Genomic DNA, 16,094 nt, shown 5'->3' with positions numbered 1-16,094 from the left:
AGTCCCAGAGTACAAGCTAGTTAAATTACTCACTCAGAATTAGGCAAATAATGTTGGAGGGAATCAAATTCTGTACAATAAATGGGAAGCTGCTTGTTAGCAGTTGATAGCCTTAATACTCTGTGCAAGCTCTTAGACAAATTTAGAAGCCAACAGTTTGCATAGATTTTGAACTCATATTACTGGATTCAGAGTTCAGAGTGCTAATGATTACACCATGCAACCATGTCACTATACCTTCTAGTTATATGTAAGATACATTGTAGTAAGGAAATGTGGTTAAAGTTACATTTTTAAACATATTTAAATGTATTTAAATATGTTTAAAAATAAACAAATGTCCCCAAAACAGTGAGAATACAAATCACAAGTTGTGTTTTTCAACTTATGTTTAAAAACAAATTTAAATGCATTTAAAGATATTTTCATAATTTTCATGTGATTTCTTGTTCTTAAAGTTTTATCATCATTACATCCTTTGGTATGGCTTTAGCCTGAGGATGCTGAGACAAGTGAAGTTGGAATTGATTTGTCTTATTTTTAAACAAATGTATTAAATTATCACATAATAAGTTGCGACATGAGTTCTCATATACTAATAAAAAAGAAAACAAAACATAATAACAGTTTCCATTATTATAGTTGTACAAGATACATAGATATTTATTTCTTCTTTTAGCAATTGCTATTCTCTCCAACTTCAAATAACTTGCTCAGTTCCTGGCTTTCCTTAAACCTGATTTTTCATTCTCATAGGTTCATAGGTTCATAGGTTCATACTAGGCTATCTGCCCTGGGGCAATTATAAGCCTAGCCCGATTCTGTATGGCTTATGCCACCCCTTGATTTGAGTATACTGTGCCCTTTTTAAGGTTTAGTTTACTGTGCCTCTGTCTAATAGTGACACGGGAGTAATCCCTGGGACAAACCTATGATCCCCCATCCACCTATCGAGATTCTTCTTGAAGAGATTCAGTGAGGTGCTCTGCCTCACATGAACTGGAATTCTATTCCAGAGCGAAGGGAGCCTCTGGGTTATGAACCTGTCCCTCCAGCAAGTTCTATTTATTTCTGTGCTGAGGTTCAAGTCCCTCGAGCGTGTGGCTCTAAGGGATTTAGATTTACTGAGGTGGAGCATGTCCATTAATTCTGGATTTGACATAGCTTTGTATGTCAGGCATAGATCGCCTCGAAGTAGGCGGTATGCAACTGAGTAGAGCTGGAGTTTTTTTAACCGAGCAGCATATGGCATCTGTTTGAGACCCTTGATCCTCTTGGTGAGATACTTTTGTGGTCTTTCTAATTGCTGCAGGTGTCGGGTAAGGTACATCCCAAAAGGGGCATTGTATTCTATGATGGGCCTGATGAGGGATGAATAAAGGGGCACGATTACCTCTCTTGATCTAGATGTGAAACCCTTCGTGATGAGGTGGGCTATGTAGAATGTCTTTCTAACCACTTTGGCAATGTGGTTTTCAAAGGAGAGATTGCTATCAACTTGGGTCCCCGGGTCCCTAATAACTTTCTCTGTACTTAATGGGTTTCCGCCTATGTGGTAATTTGTGGGCACATTGTTTTTGCCAAAGGGTATGACTATACATTTTTTGGCATTTAGCTTTAAACCATGGTGCTGGCACCAGTTATCTGTCTCTGTGAGACCTTTTTGAAGGATGTTTGTGTCTGCTGGAGAGTCGATTTTGGCACCCAGTTTGCAGTCATCTGCGAACTTGGTGAGCCATAGTCCTCCCACGTTTGCCTGTACCTCGGAAAAGTATATACCGAACAAGAGTGGTCCCAGGACAGAACTCTGTGGGATGCCACTTGTGACCAGTTTCGAGTCTGACATGGCTCCAGCAACTCTCACTCTGTCCTGAGCATTATTCTGCATGCATTGTTTCCACAAGTCTTTTTATAAAAATTGTTCCTTCTTTTTTTAAGATCCCATATCCAGTTATTTTATCTCCATTACTGTTACTGATTTCACTATTTTACAAACTTCTATAAAACAAAGTGTTAAAACATATTTTGATTGGTTCTGCAATGCTTAGAGTGGTTTTGTTATGAACTGAAAACACAAGCTATGCAAGAAATATCTAGGCATATTTCACTTTTGAAATCATCTACACATTCAGAACTATAGATTGATGAAATTTTATCCTATGTGCACACCTGCATATTGTATTAAAGCAAATAGTCTTGACTCCAGAATCAGGGCCATCATATCTGAACGTGCCATCTGCACTAAAGCTTTTCCACTGTTGTAAGCAGAGACTCACTGTGGGATTCAATAAACTCTGTGCAAGTTTCACGTGAAGCCTACATTTACATGTTCATGCAGTGAGCAGCAGCAGTGATTACATATTCATGCCTCACACCGCATTTAAACATAAACAAGTGAGGTTTTGTGGCTAGCGACAGTGTAACATAGACAAATGATTGATGCCAAAGCCACACAGTCTATAAATAAATGCAAAATGGTGTCATTTTTTTGGCCTTCTACAAAGTGTAATCCCACACTAATCACAGCATTGACAGCACTCTACCTATGCTGAAACCCAGTCATGCAAAAACATGGGAAACATACAGAGATAGCAATCTGAGCTTTGAACACCAAGTATCTACAGTGGTATGGAGAGGCTATATCGTGTACCTCATAAGTCAGGCCATTGTATCCAGATCTGAGGATGATATAACAGCACTGCACCCGAACCTCATCAGAACACTAAGAGAATATAATGCTCGCTTTTTCAGGTACCTCACCAGACATCTGCAGAAGCTGGAGAGACCACAGGGGTTTCTCACCATGAAAGTACAGGGCCTATAAACCATGCCATGAGATATATGGACAGACTGAAAGCACAGTCACTGTAATCTGTATCATATAGGATAAGATGACTTGTGCCTATCTTACAGGCCAGTCTCTGGCCCTGTCCTGATGGGAATAATGCACATATACAAATCATCTACAACTGATGACATGAGCAGAGTCTGGTGAGAGGAAAATGGTAATAGCAGTGTTCCACATTCTGGTGCAAAATGGTTTCTGTAATGTCAAGCAAGTGCATAAGCACACATACACCCCAGTTGACTGCAATGAGAACAGAATCCCTACCTATCTAAGTACAATGACTAGAGATCTTTGTATTTAAGGCAATCATCACAGCTCAAGTCTGACTTGGAGAATGTCAGACAACTGTTTATAGGTGATGACATCAGCAGTGTCTGGGAAGAGAGGAGAAAATGGTAATAATAGTGTCAACATGCTGGTGTAAAATGCTTTCTGCAATTTCAAGCAAGTGCACATACACATGCACATACACACACACACACACACACACACACACACACACACACACACACACACACACACTAGTTGACTGCAGTGAGATCAGAACCCCTACCTATCTAGGTATACTGACTAGAGAACTCAGTACTTTATGCAAGCACCACAGTACAATTCTGACTTTTACAATGCTGCAGGACAACGTATAGTGGATGACATCAGCATTGGGTATTGGGAGAAGACGTTGTGAGGCCTGCATGAAATGGATTGTAGACATGTTCATCTGACAAAATATTTTAAGCTCTGCATATTACCAGATTGATGTGTGATATGCTGTATTTGGTGGTTTTGTTCCAATATGCAGGCATACTTTAAGAGACAGCTTTACAAACTATATGCAAACAGGCATGAACATTAGTACAAGTATTGGAAAATCTGAATGTGTATTGTCATTCTAAAGATGTGCATGGGATACAACACAACATTTGTTTTTAATTTATGTAATGTAGTTGATATATTTGTGAACAAGTACTAAGACACCAGGGTTGCAGTGCACAGGGGGAGGTAACAGATGGCTGCATTGTAAATATGTGACATTTTCTTTGATAGGACCTTCATTTTTTCTGCTTCAACATGTAGTTTCATTTCATGAACACTAAGTGGACAGTAAACAAAAGTAATACATGCTGTTGTCCACTTTGCATAGTGCACCACTGAGCAGTGGATTCATGTGATGGTTGACAAAGTGTTTGTGCATGCGGGATACATATTTATACTGCTTTCTCTGTTTGTACATAGTTAAGCAGTGTGAAAACACAAGCCTCGATGCTGAAATTCTAAGACTCCTCAGTATTGTGGGTATGAAACACACCTGCTGCTTAGTTGACTCAGTGGCAGCAGGTGTAAATGAATTAACATGTTTCTTTTTGAGCACAGATGATACAGGGTTCAAATCCAGGCATATGTAATAGTTTTCGACAAGTAGTGATAATGCAAGGCAATAAATCTTTATACTACATTCACCATGTATTACTATGTGTTGACAGAGATTGCTGCATGTTTAAGTGGCATTGCATGGAGGTAATTGCACCGCAGAAGATCCTTTCACTGTCATTTGCCATTGGTGTGTGATGCCAAACTCCAAGCTAACATAGAGGCCAAAAAGTGAAGGGCTCCATTGTTTTTTTTTTTCGGTACATATGTGTGTTGTGTGTGATTCCATTTTTTGATCAGATTATAGGTGTTAAAATGGGGATAGATAGGAAAGTGGTGAAATGGAGGGCAAGCAGGAGGAAGAACAAAGGGAAAGCAATATAGGAATGTGCAGCAGGGATGTAAGAAGGAATCATAGCTATCAATTTCTTCAATAGTGTAAAATTAAAATATGTACAGAACATTAGCTGAATTTTAACTGTCTCCTCCACAAAGAGGGGTGCCAACAATGCAATCATGTTGTATAGCCAATTGGACCAAATGAAGTGTGTCAAGAAGACATGCGTATGAAATGGAGAGATATGTATGGGATATTTTTTGTGGGACAGGTGCCCTTTTTATTTCTTGCAATAAGAGAGGAATGCTGGGTAATGGAACTTTGTATTTTTGGATCAGGTAAGTTGAGTAGGTGAGGAAGCAAATGCAAACAAACAGGACAAACAGGACAAGACCCAGGGACAGTGAGAGACAGAAAAGTTTGGGGAACACCATGGTTGGAGTGCTGGAGGGGACAATGCAAGCTCATGCCCATCAAACATGGGGCTAGTGAGAATCTAGTCTTCACCCACAGGACTGTAATCATTATACTTTTACTCCTCTGGCTGCTGGAATACTTGATATCTTCTCCTCCTATGGACCATGAGGAAAATCAGCCTTGCCATCTGGCATAGGCATACACCAATGGTGCAGTGCATGACCCTATACATCAACCCTGACATCTCCTGGTAGGAAATTAAATCCCCATTTCTGCTAGTACTCCAAGAGGGTACAACAGCACCAGCTGCCAGGGTAGTACTACCTAAGGGCTTAGGTAGTGCAGGGGCAGCAGAGGCAGTAATGCCAGGTTGGGTCCCTGATGTGCTGGACATCAGTGCTGGAGCTGGTGGAGTGGGGGCAGGATGACCCACTGGGGTTGGCCTACCTTTATGTGCTGTGAAGCATTTATTGATCTGTTACAGATGGATGACATGGAGACATTTTAATGACACACAATAGAAAATAAAAAAAGAGATAAATGATGGAGTGAGAGAAAAAAGTGACAAAATTAGTACTGCCATATGTGAATTACAGTACATTATCACAATAATACAACTATTTTATCTGAAGTATTACATTCAAGTATATATCCTAACAACTACAAACTATAATTACAGATTGCTCAAAGTAATCCTTGCAATGTGCATATAATGCACATATGCTTGGTCCATTTGCACAGATTACAGCTAACAGCAGGGCATTTATGCCACTTGTATAGATTTTAGTTTATGTCATGTTATTAAAGAATTGGAGTATTATATAGTTGTTACTTGCGGTATTTGAACCCACAACCTCTGATTTCAGTCTTACACTTTACTCCTAAAACTGGTTTGTGCTACAAACTTATGCATGCATAATTGCTTTTATAGTTCAGATATTCATGCTTATTTTGCTACTGCTGTATAAAAAACACAAACATCTTTTATTAGCATTTAAAGCTTCAATAATATTTCTTTTGTGGTGCATACATACCACTTGCTTCCCTCAGTCTCTCCAGATGATCAGCATGAGTCTGCCTGTTCAACTCACTTTCAGGATTAGGTGTGAAAACAAGAGTAGAAGAGCATTATGCATACCGGTCTAGCATATATTTAGCATTCTTTGAATTATAAATTCACTTTATTAGCATGCATACACAACTATGGGATGTCACTAGTTTGAAACACATCCAACCACTGGTTGACTATGTCCCTCATGCACCTTTTTAGGTAGTTGAAGGGCTGCCTACAATCTTCTCCAGTGAGTGGGATGGCAGTCACACAGGATACAGCCTTGGCCAGACTATTCCAAATCTCAGACTTGTACTGGGAGCCAGAATAGTCCCCCAGCAGAAGCCTTTGGTTGCAGTGCTTTACCAGGAGTCCAATAAATATTCTGGACTCCTGAACTTCCAACCTCTGTACTCTAAATTAGGCATCTTCCCCTCCACCAGACATGTCTCATCCTAAAAGTAGAGCAATGGCAAAATATGATTTCCCTCTAATTCCTGTTCCCGCATTTACTGGTAGTGTGAAAACCTAAGAAATTATGCCAACTGAGTTTGAGAGATGCTAAGTGGAGATCAACTGTGTCAAACAGGGAGGAAAGCAATTTTTTTGAAACTGGAAGGCTAATCTGACACTTGACATTAGATTGAGGGGGTGTCTGCTGCTGTAAGTGATAGGTGATTTAACTTTACTGATATGCACAGGGGGCATGAATGCCCTGACCTGACCTGACATATGTTTGTTTGGCTTATATATACTGCTAAAACTGATTTTTACAGTGTGAGACCCAAACCTCTGCATTAGGGATAAAACATTTTCTTTCACAGCAGTGATTTTCCATATTTGCCACAGAAGAAGAAGTGCTTCTCAGACATAATCATGAATCATTCATAAAGGAAAAATAACAGTTTGAGGTGTTAACCATGCATGTGTGTGACCTGACAAGGTGCTTGTATAGAGATTCATTTGTGTATGCCTTATTTAAGTGTGAAAAACATCCAATTTCAGATAGCAGAATTATACTTACAGAAACATAGTAGACAATATACCATCAATCATAAATCTGAAGCTTCAGAACATAGCAAGTGTGTCTTATCCCTCATACATATAATTCTTATCTGCTCCACTATTTATGATTATGTATAATGTGAAATGGAACAACAGTAAAAGTGTCTGCAATCTCCTGTATTAGAATCAAGGGCCATGTGTATAGACAAAATTAGTACTGCCATATGTGAATTACAGTACATTATCACAATAATACAACTATTTTATCTGAAGTATTACATTTAAGTATATATCCCTCATACATATAATTCTTATCTGCTCTACTATTTATGATTATGTATAATGTGAAATGGAACAACAGTAAAAGTGTCTACAATCTCCTGTATTAGAATCAAGGGCCGTGTGTATAGACAAAATTAGTACTGCTATATGTGAATTAGCAGCCCTACACTTACACTTGTTGCCACAGGCATATTGAAATAGCAATTGCATATTTTCCTGTTCATTTCTATAAACTGGACAATCACAACAGTAAAAATATGTTGCACTTCCATCATTAGAACCCAGGACCATATGTATTACAGCTCTACATTTACATCTTTTGCCACAGAAACAGTTAAATAACAGTTGCATAATTCCCTATTCATTCTTAACTTCTGCGTGTTAACTGCTGTGCAATGCCATTTAGTGCGTTTGTGTGTTGCCCAGCAGACTTAATAGAATGTATCTGTTTTAAATTGTTGATTGTGCACATCCTGTCTGTAGGTGTTGGGGAATCTTGCTAACCAATAGAAAGCAAAAATGCAACAACGTATCCTTTTTGACCTTTGCACTGTCTACACCCTATCTACAGATGTTCTGTCTGCTTCTTGTGTGAGTCACTAGCCCATGTTTGCACAATGCTAAGTGTCTTGCAAACAAGCTAAGTACAGCTAAATATGACATTTATTGCGTTTTTCTGTCCCCCTTATTTGTGCTCAGCCATGCAGTATGCAAACACTGGCATTAAAAAAAACACAAGAAAGGGAAAATTAGGTGAATTGAAGAAAAGAAATCTATTAAACAAACAACAGTACAACATTTATGCTGGTACACATGAAATATTTTTACACAGGTCTGGTTTTGAACTCTCACTCCAATGCATCTTCAAAACACAAAAAGGTGTCTTATCCCTCTTTACCACACAAACAACTTTGCAGCAGAGAACTATCATTGTCCATGCAACCAAATGCAACATCATCCATGTGTATTAATTTCAGAAGTACTGCACTGTATGATCACACAACCATTTCTGACTATTACTTGTATAAATGCAGCTCTGTCTTACCTCTCTGTGTTTGTTGCTCATGCTTGTTTTATCTGACCAGCAATCTGAGACATGCAATCTGTAAGGCATTCTGTATCATTGTCCTTAAAATGTGTGAGGATATTAAATGGCAATACTATACAACTGTCACAAAATGGAGGAGATGTTGGGATGTTACTAAACAAACTGTGAAATGTGTGTTGCTTATTTACATTTAAAACCTTGATACAGTTATTTCTACACTTTATAAGTATAACCTGGCTGAAACACCCACTGGAGGTATGGAAGTCAGGCTTGCTGTTGTGTTTTCCTTCTCCCTACCAGTAATCATTCACAATTGCAATCCATTAGCAGCAAACACCGAGGGGGTGACTGCACTATGTTTATATCAGCTACATGGAAACAAGTATTTGGGATTTAGCAATTCTAATGAGTTCACACCTCATTTGTATCTTCATGGTGCTCACAGCCCTGAATCTACATTATAAAAAGGGAACCATGTAGCCAGGGAACCTGAAGGTGAAGAGACTTGTTTTGTGGATAACACAGAAGAAGATATTACTTTTGAATTTATCTGCACAGAAACCTACTGATCTTGATAATGTATGCTTGCATTTTTCAGCTACATAATGCATATGCTGAAATGTCAATAAGAAAAACCTATTAATATATATATATATATATATATATATATATATATATATATATATATTAGCAAATGCTACTTTTATCTGTATGCTTTTCTTAGAAATGTACTGATTGCATAGACATGTTTGTCAGGGCATTTTACTTTCTCAAATGCACAGCCTTATTAACTGTCATCACAAGTGCAAATGTACAACCGTTTTTCTCTGTATGCTCTTCTACTGTTATTTCTGTGAAATGTAAATGTCCTGTATTGTCAATGATATAGGGGTGTTAGCCTTCTAGAATAACCCATACAGACTTTAGGGGACTGCAGTCCACTAGTAAACATGACTGATGATTGCTTATGTTCTGTGGTAAAAGTGTACACATGTTTCAGGGACAATTTATTTGGTAGAACTTTTAGCATTTTACTGATGGTTTGTTAGCAAAATGTGTCATTTGCTTGTTGTTTTGGGGGTGGTGGAGCCAAGTTGCATTTCTGTTTTGGCACAAACAAGATTTGGCTATTGTTGCTCTACTTGTTTTGGATCCAGCCTTGCTTTGTGTGTGATTGCAATATGTTACAACCACACAATTCCTTTTTTATATTTGAATATCTTGACTGTTTTATGTTTCTGCAGTGGTTAACAGTGATATAACTAACTTTTATGTGTTATATTGAAGCAGGACTTTTATTTATGTGATACTTATGTGTATTTTCCATCTTTTGTGTTTTATGTCACCTAGACCTATGGCACCCATTCATCCCAATCGTGTAACCCCCCACCCCCTTCACTGACCCTAAAAATTAAGTCATCGTGGAAGCATTTAGGCATCATAGTGCCTTTCTGCCTCAAAGGAGACATGGGGATATGTCTGGCAGAATGCAAATTTGGCAGCAGATAGTTGCTAATGTGAATGCAGTAGGTGGCCAGAGTAGGACATATGATCAGGTGCACCATAGGGCCATTGACATGATTTTATCGACCCTGAGGAGAGCAGCTACAGTGACCTGTGAATGGATGGCTGCTGGGGGGGGGGCTACTACTGAGTCACCACTGCCACCAAATGAAGAGTTCCTTTCCACAGTCAGGGATCCAGACAGCTCACTAGAAAGTGGACAACACCATGTCATTGACATTGGTGATGCTGTTTCACAGAGGACAAGTATGTCTCCGGAGGATCTTCCAGATAGGCTTCCCTATCTCGATTGTTAAATACTTATTGCACAGTAAAATACTGACAGCAATACTTAAGTTCAGTTTAACATTAAATTTGTTTTGTTGGGGGGTAGTTGTAGATTGATACAGTTAACAGCACATTCTGGTTGATTACACATTAGCTTGGGGTGGACATGTCATCCAAGTTCTTGTTAAAAGTATTATTAATTTACATATAAAGGGCAAAAAGTTTTAACCTTGTGTGTTACTGTTCATTCTGATGATGGTGTCCTTACCTTTTGCTTAACTTTTTCTAGGACCATGTAACTTAGGAAGCCTACAATCATCTGCACATGGTAAGCCAAACATTTTTATGTCAGTACTGATGAGAAGTTCAAAGAAATATTGAACATTCTTCTGTGTGTCAGGTATCGTGCTCTCAAGACTGGTTTCAAAGACACTCTTTCATTAAGCCCAGGAAATTTATCACTATTCAGTCACATTATCCACTCCTGTTCCCTTACCTCAGTTAGGTTCTTAAAATCTCCCCCTCTCAAGTTAGTAACTAAAACTTCTAACACTAAAAACTTAAAATTATGGTTCTGCCATTTATCAAGAACATGTTGTGTGGTATGTTACACCTATTATGTAGGAAAGACTAATAGACACTTAAAGGACAGAGTATTAGAGCATGTCAATGATATTAAGAATGTAAAAACAACTAATGCCCTAGCCCAGCATCTTCTTGATAAATTTCTTGAAAGCACGACACCTGACACACTGAAGACTGTATTCTCTGTTCTGTCTTAATTGATTGAACAATGATGTTTTAATTAATGTTGAATGTTGATTGGATGTTTGTTAATATAAATGGGGATGAGGGTTGTATGCTGTTAGGTCTGAAGAAACAGCTGTGAAAATAGACTGTGAAAGCGCTTACCATTTTCATTGTTTTACTGTGTATTAAAGTATTTTTAGTACTTTTAGCCGTGGTATACTCTCTTTCTTTTTGGATTTTATACCAAGATGTAGAGCTAGCACAGAGCTTGGCTGTTTTCTTGCAGACATTCACACACCAATTTCACCCATACAGACACACACAACAGTTACATGGTTTGGCCGTGAAGCTTAAAGCTCATTCTGTCTCAGTGGCCATTCATCATTACTTTATGCAATGTTTGCTGCTTGTCTTTCTTACTCACATGCCCTCACTTACCTTTTGTGTCAGCTTAGGCTTCCTGCCACCCCCCCCCCCACACACACACACACAAAACACTGTGCAAGTGATGATAACTATCTTTTGTATTCAGCAATAAATAAGCTTTGTGTCTGATGCTTAGGGTGCATAGCTGACTTACTGCTTAGCATATCTGCGTTTGTGATGTTGTTTTGCTGATTGTACTTTTGACATATTTTGGTGTTAGAAAGTCAGATGGCTTCTAGAATATAAGGTTTTTTTGTATCATTATTTTTAAGAATCTTCTGATGGCTGTGAAGTCTGAAACTGAAATGTATCTAATTACTTTCTAACTTCTTTTTTTAATGATTTTCCAGTACAAAAGTATGAGGCCAAACTGAGAACATTCAGTGACCATCAGTACTTTTGAGAGGTGTGAATATGTGAATCTTTGATGCCTGAGGCCTATTACTTGGTAGAGGACGCACATATCCACATAAGTCTCTGTTGTCACATGTTAACATCATTGCTGTACAAATCACCCACGTTTCACTTAACTTACATTACCAAGTAACAACATGCAAGGATATGCCATTCATTCATGTTATTACACAATTCTGTTTTAACACTCCAGGTTCAACAATTAGCTTGTAAAAACAGCAGCTGCTACCGTTTTAGTTTAGGACTGAGTCTGTCTGATGCTAGTAGTAAACAGACATTATATGGGTAGGTAAAGGTTGTGAGTATTGCCTGGTATCAATGTTACTATATGTATGTGCGTAGGATGAAGACTGTAGCCCCTTAAGTGGTTAGTGAGTGTGCTATGCATTGCCTCTTAGCCAATGCAAGAGCATACTGAGCATGCCTACATCTGCCTACACTCACAGCAGCTGCTGGTTCCCCCTCTGACTCCTCACCTGCATGTGGCTGTTATGACCTTGCCATTGGTGGTGGGATGTGTGCCTCTTCCCATTGTTGATCCAGCTAAAGCTGCTTTCTCGGGATGATGTTGTTAACCATGGCACAGACAGTGAAGATTTCAGTACATGTACATGGATTGTACTTCAGGAATCCCCACAATGTATCTAGGCACTGGAACTGTGACTTCAGCAGCCCAAACACACACTCTATGATATTTCTGGTTTGAGCATGTGTCTCATTATGGTGTTCTTCAGTGGGTGTGTGTGCATTTCTGATGGGCATCATTAGCCACTGTTCCAGTGCATAACCTGCATCCCCCAGTAAATGACCCTGTGGGATATCACCCCTAGTGAACATCTGATACAGTTGGGAGGTGTGCAAAATATGTGAGCTGTGGTAACTGCCTGGGTTGCCAGCACACACATTCAGGATGGTTCCCTTAGCATTACACATAACTTGGCAATTAATAGAGTAGAAGCCCTTTCTATCTATGTAGACCCTTCCCTGTTCTCCGGGTGGTGCCTTAATTTCTATATGTGTACAATCTATGGTATCCAGTACTTCAGGGTAGTGTGCTACAGAGTACAACTCCTGCATATTTTTGGTCACTGGCATGTCTGAACATAGTATTCAGGAACTGATGGAGGATCCTGGATGCCGATGCCTGTGACATGTCAAGTATGTCCCCTGTTGGTCTCTGAAACATTCCTCTAGTTAAAATTCTAAGTGCTACACATACCTTTGTCTCCACTGGTATGGGTTCCCCCTCAGTTTGCCCTGAGTCTGATCTGAGGACGACAGTGGTTGCAGAGTTCCTGTAGTGTGTCTCTCGCTACCCTGTAGCATTCTACATTATCCACCTTATGCAGATTGTGATAAGTTAACTGGGGTCTGAAAACTCTTCTCCTTCTTGGCCTTGGTCTATTAGCAGCAGCAACAGCATAGACATCGGCCTTTTGCACATACACGTGAATTAAACCAACAGTAGCCCCTAACATTCCTTCTGTGTAATCTCCTTTCTGTGACTGTATTCCAATAGGTTTTGGAATTCACAGGGAAAACCAGCACTGAGTCTACATGGTTGCTTTATAACTTGGCGAATAGCTCCTCCAGCTTTGATAGGTTGATTAGCATACAGTTCAGCTGCTTATGTTGCAATTAGCATGTCACAGTGTTTACCATGGTTGTGTGGTTCTACACACCATGTAGAGCCACTTATTATATATAAAACAGTGTGATACTGTGCGCACATCAAAGCAGAATGCACATACAGTATTAACAGACTGTGTACGGTTTATTGAACCTCCCCTTCTGTTTTTTTTTTAGTTATCTTGTGATAACATCCTAGTCTAATTAGGGTGCTAAAGAATTATTTTAATTTCATTATCCATTTGCTTCTTATAACCAATGTCATGCAGAGCAATATGGAATTGCTTTTAGAATCAATGAATTAAATGCAATTAACTAGAATTGCTCAGTCATTCTAATGTGTCTATGTGACATTCTGAATACCTTCTCAAAATGTAAGTGGATATGTATGCGTCAATAAACCTCACAGAACATCTTCAGCAATCCAGAGAAGAAGTAAACATTTTTTAGAGTTTATGTATTACTAAAATGCTTTTTGTAGGCATTTTTATGTGAGACATTTCCAGTGAGATGGATGAGTTGTAACTATGGGACCTGAAGGATATGAATAACATTCATTTTGCTACCTATATCCATCTCCTAATCCTTCACAAACATCCAACATGCTTTTGGTGACTGTTTCACTAGTTCTGCACATTTTGTAAAAAGCAGAGAGAGAACAGCTCAGTTGATGTCCCTCTTATTGAATTTTAGATGGACTCAGAAGATGTTTAGATCATTGTTATATTTGACTACATTTTGGATATCATTTCTGATAAAAAGTAAACAGTCAAAAACCTTCTTTGCATCCATTTCTTGTTTGAAGTAACTGCACCTCAGGTATAGGGAATGTTACGCTATAGCATATTCAGCTGATTCCACCACTGAATGAACTGTGTGGGAGTCACAGATGTTCCTTCAGCTGTAGTTTTACTCTGCAGAAGAATGACATTTGTGTGTTTTACTTGAATATGTAGCAGGTATGGAATAAAATCATGCCATTAAGTACTGCTTAAACTGTACAATTTGTAACTCTATGCTTTTAATCCACTTTGTTTGCAGTCTTGTCCACTGAATGCACTGTGGTTTCATCCATGCAAAATACCCAGTATTTCAACCATTTGTCTTCCCTCAGTTTTGGAAACTTGTTAATTATATGAGAGAAAAACATTAGCAGTGAAGCAATCAGGAATAGAGTGAGCATTCAATGTTTCACTACTGCTGTTTCTAACATTATGCTTTACCCTTTGTAATTACATCTACATATGTTGAAAATGATTTAGTATAACAAGATAATACAAATTATGGCGATAATTAAAAATTATGGCTTGTTGCTATATAACAACTTAATTTGGTTGGACTCTGTATCCTTCATTCTTTGGAGGATTTCCTGAAATAAGGTATGCAATGTTTTCTGTGCTGCTGTATAGTGAGACATATCCAGTATAATAGGGGCCTCATGATAGCTGCCTGGAATATATGTGCAAATCTGGAAAACTAAGCCCTTCTATTAACAGCTGCTCTTGTGTGGTGTTTTAAAAGTACACTACACTTTAATGCTGGCCATAGCAACCCTGATAGCATATTATCACATTTTTATATTAACTTTATATGTGACTCATCTGATATACTTCTCATCTGTGTAACATTTCTGCAACACTTGTCATCTTAGTTGTTTTAAGTTGTTGATCCAATAGGCATAAAAGTTCCTTCCATCATATTAGTAATTCATGTATGTATTAAGGGCGATCTTGCAAGTCATGCTTGTTTACTATATCAGGATCAGAATGCATTCTAACTCCCAAGTATTTAACAGGTTGTATGCCATCTTGTGCTACCATGTAATATAAACGTTGTCAGGTTAATTGGTAACCTCCTAGCAAAGACTTAGATTTAGGGTTGTTTATTTTAAGACCAGATAATCTACTAAAGCTCTATAATAGTTCTCATACTTCATTTGGATACTTTAACATTAGATCTTCTACAATGCAAACATTAGGATCTTGACTAGCACACATTACAAAGGATCCCATTGCTAGTGAAAATAAGGCTGGGGAACAACAGGCAGTCCAGTTTAATGTCTCACTGGACAGTTGCTGATTTGGATAAAAAAGTAATTAAGTGTGAAGCAAACTACTAATCAGTAAGAATATAAAATGAAAATTCAGGTATGCTAGTACATTATTCAAAAATGATATGAATTTAACATGTTTTGGAGTCCATCCTTAATACCCAAATGTTAGCTTATTTATTAGCATTGTTACATAACAGAAATAATCTTTTAAATATTATTTGTCTTTTTGCATCAACACACATGGGTCAAGATGCACATTTTTAAGTGATTATTAGTTTAATACTGTTAGCTAGAATGTATTTAAATATCTTATAATCCATGTTAGCAATGATATGAGTATTAATGCACTCCATGTTCCACAATTATCGTTGAAGTTAGTACAACTTTTTATGAAGGTGGGGACATTCTAATACAATGTTCTTGTTGCACACTGCTAATCATAATATCTTGCAACAGCATTTTGCATAATTCTGCAGGAACTTCCCTTGGACATAGCACCTCATTAGGTTTAATTTGTTTAATATATACTTAAAGTTTGATATTGAAACTAGTTTGATTAATCCCTAGTGTTGAATGTTTGCTAATTTAGAAAATTAATCAAAAATGGGTGCTGGAACTTTTGAGTGCACCCAGAGTTTCTGATTTGCATGGCTACATAATCATTTAGTAAAGGAA

Source organism: Protopterus annectens, chromosome 2.part1 (genome assembly GCF_019279795.1).
Source record: "Protopterus annectens isolate FY-2018-M chromosome 2.part1, PAN1.0, whole genome shotgun sequence".
In the NCBI taxonomy this organism is placed as follows: domain Eukaryota; kingdom Metazoa; phylum Chordata; order Ceratodontiformes; family Protopteridae; genus Protopterus; species Protopterus annectens.
The sequence above is the reverse complement of the archived record's forward strand: the minus strand, read 5'-3'. Positions refer to the sequence as shown.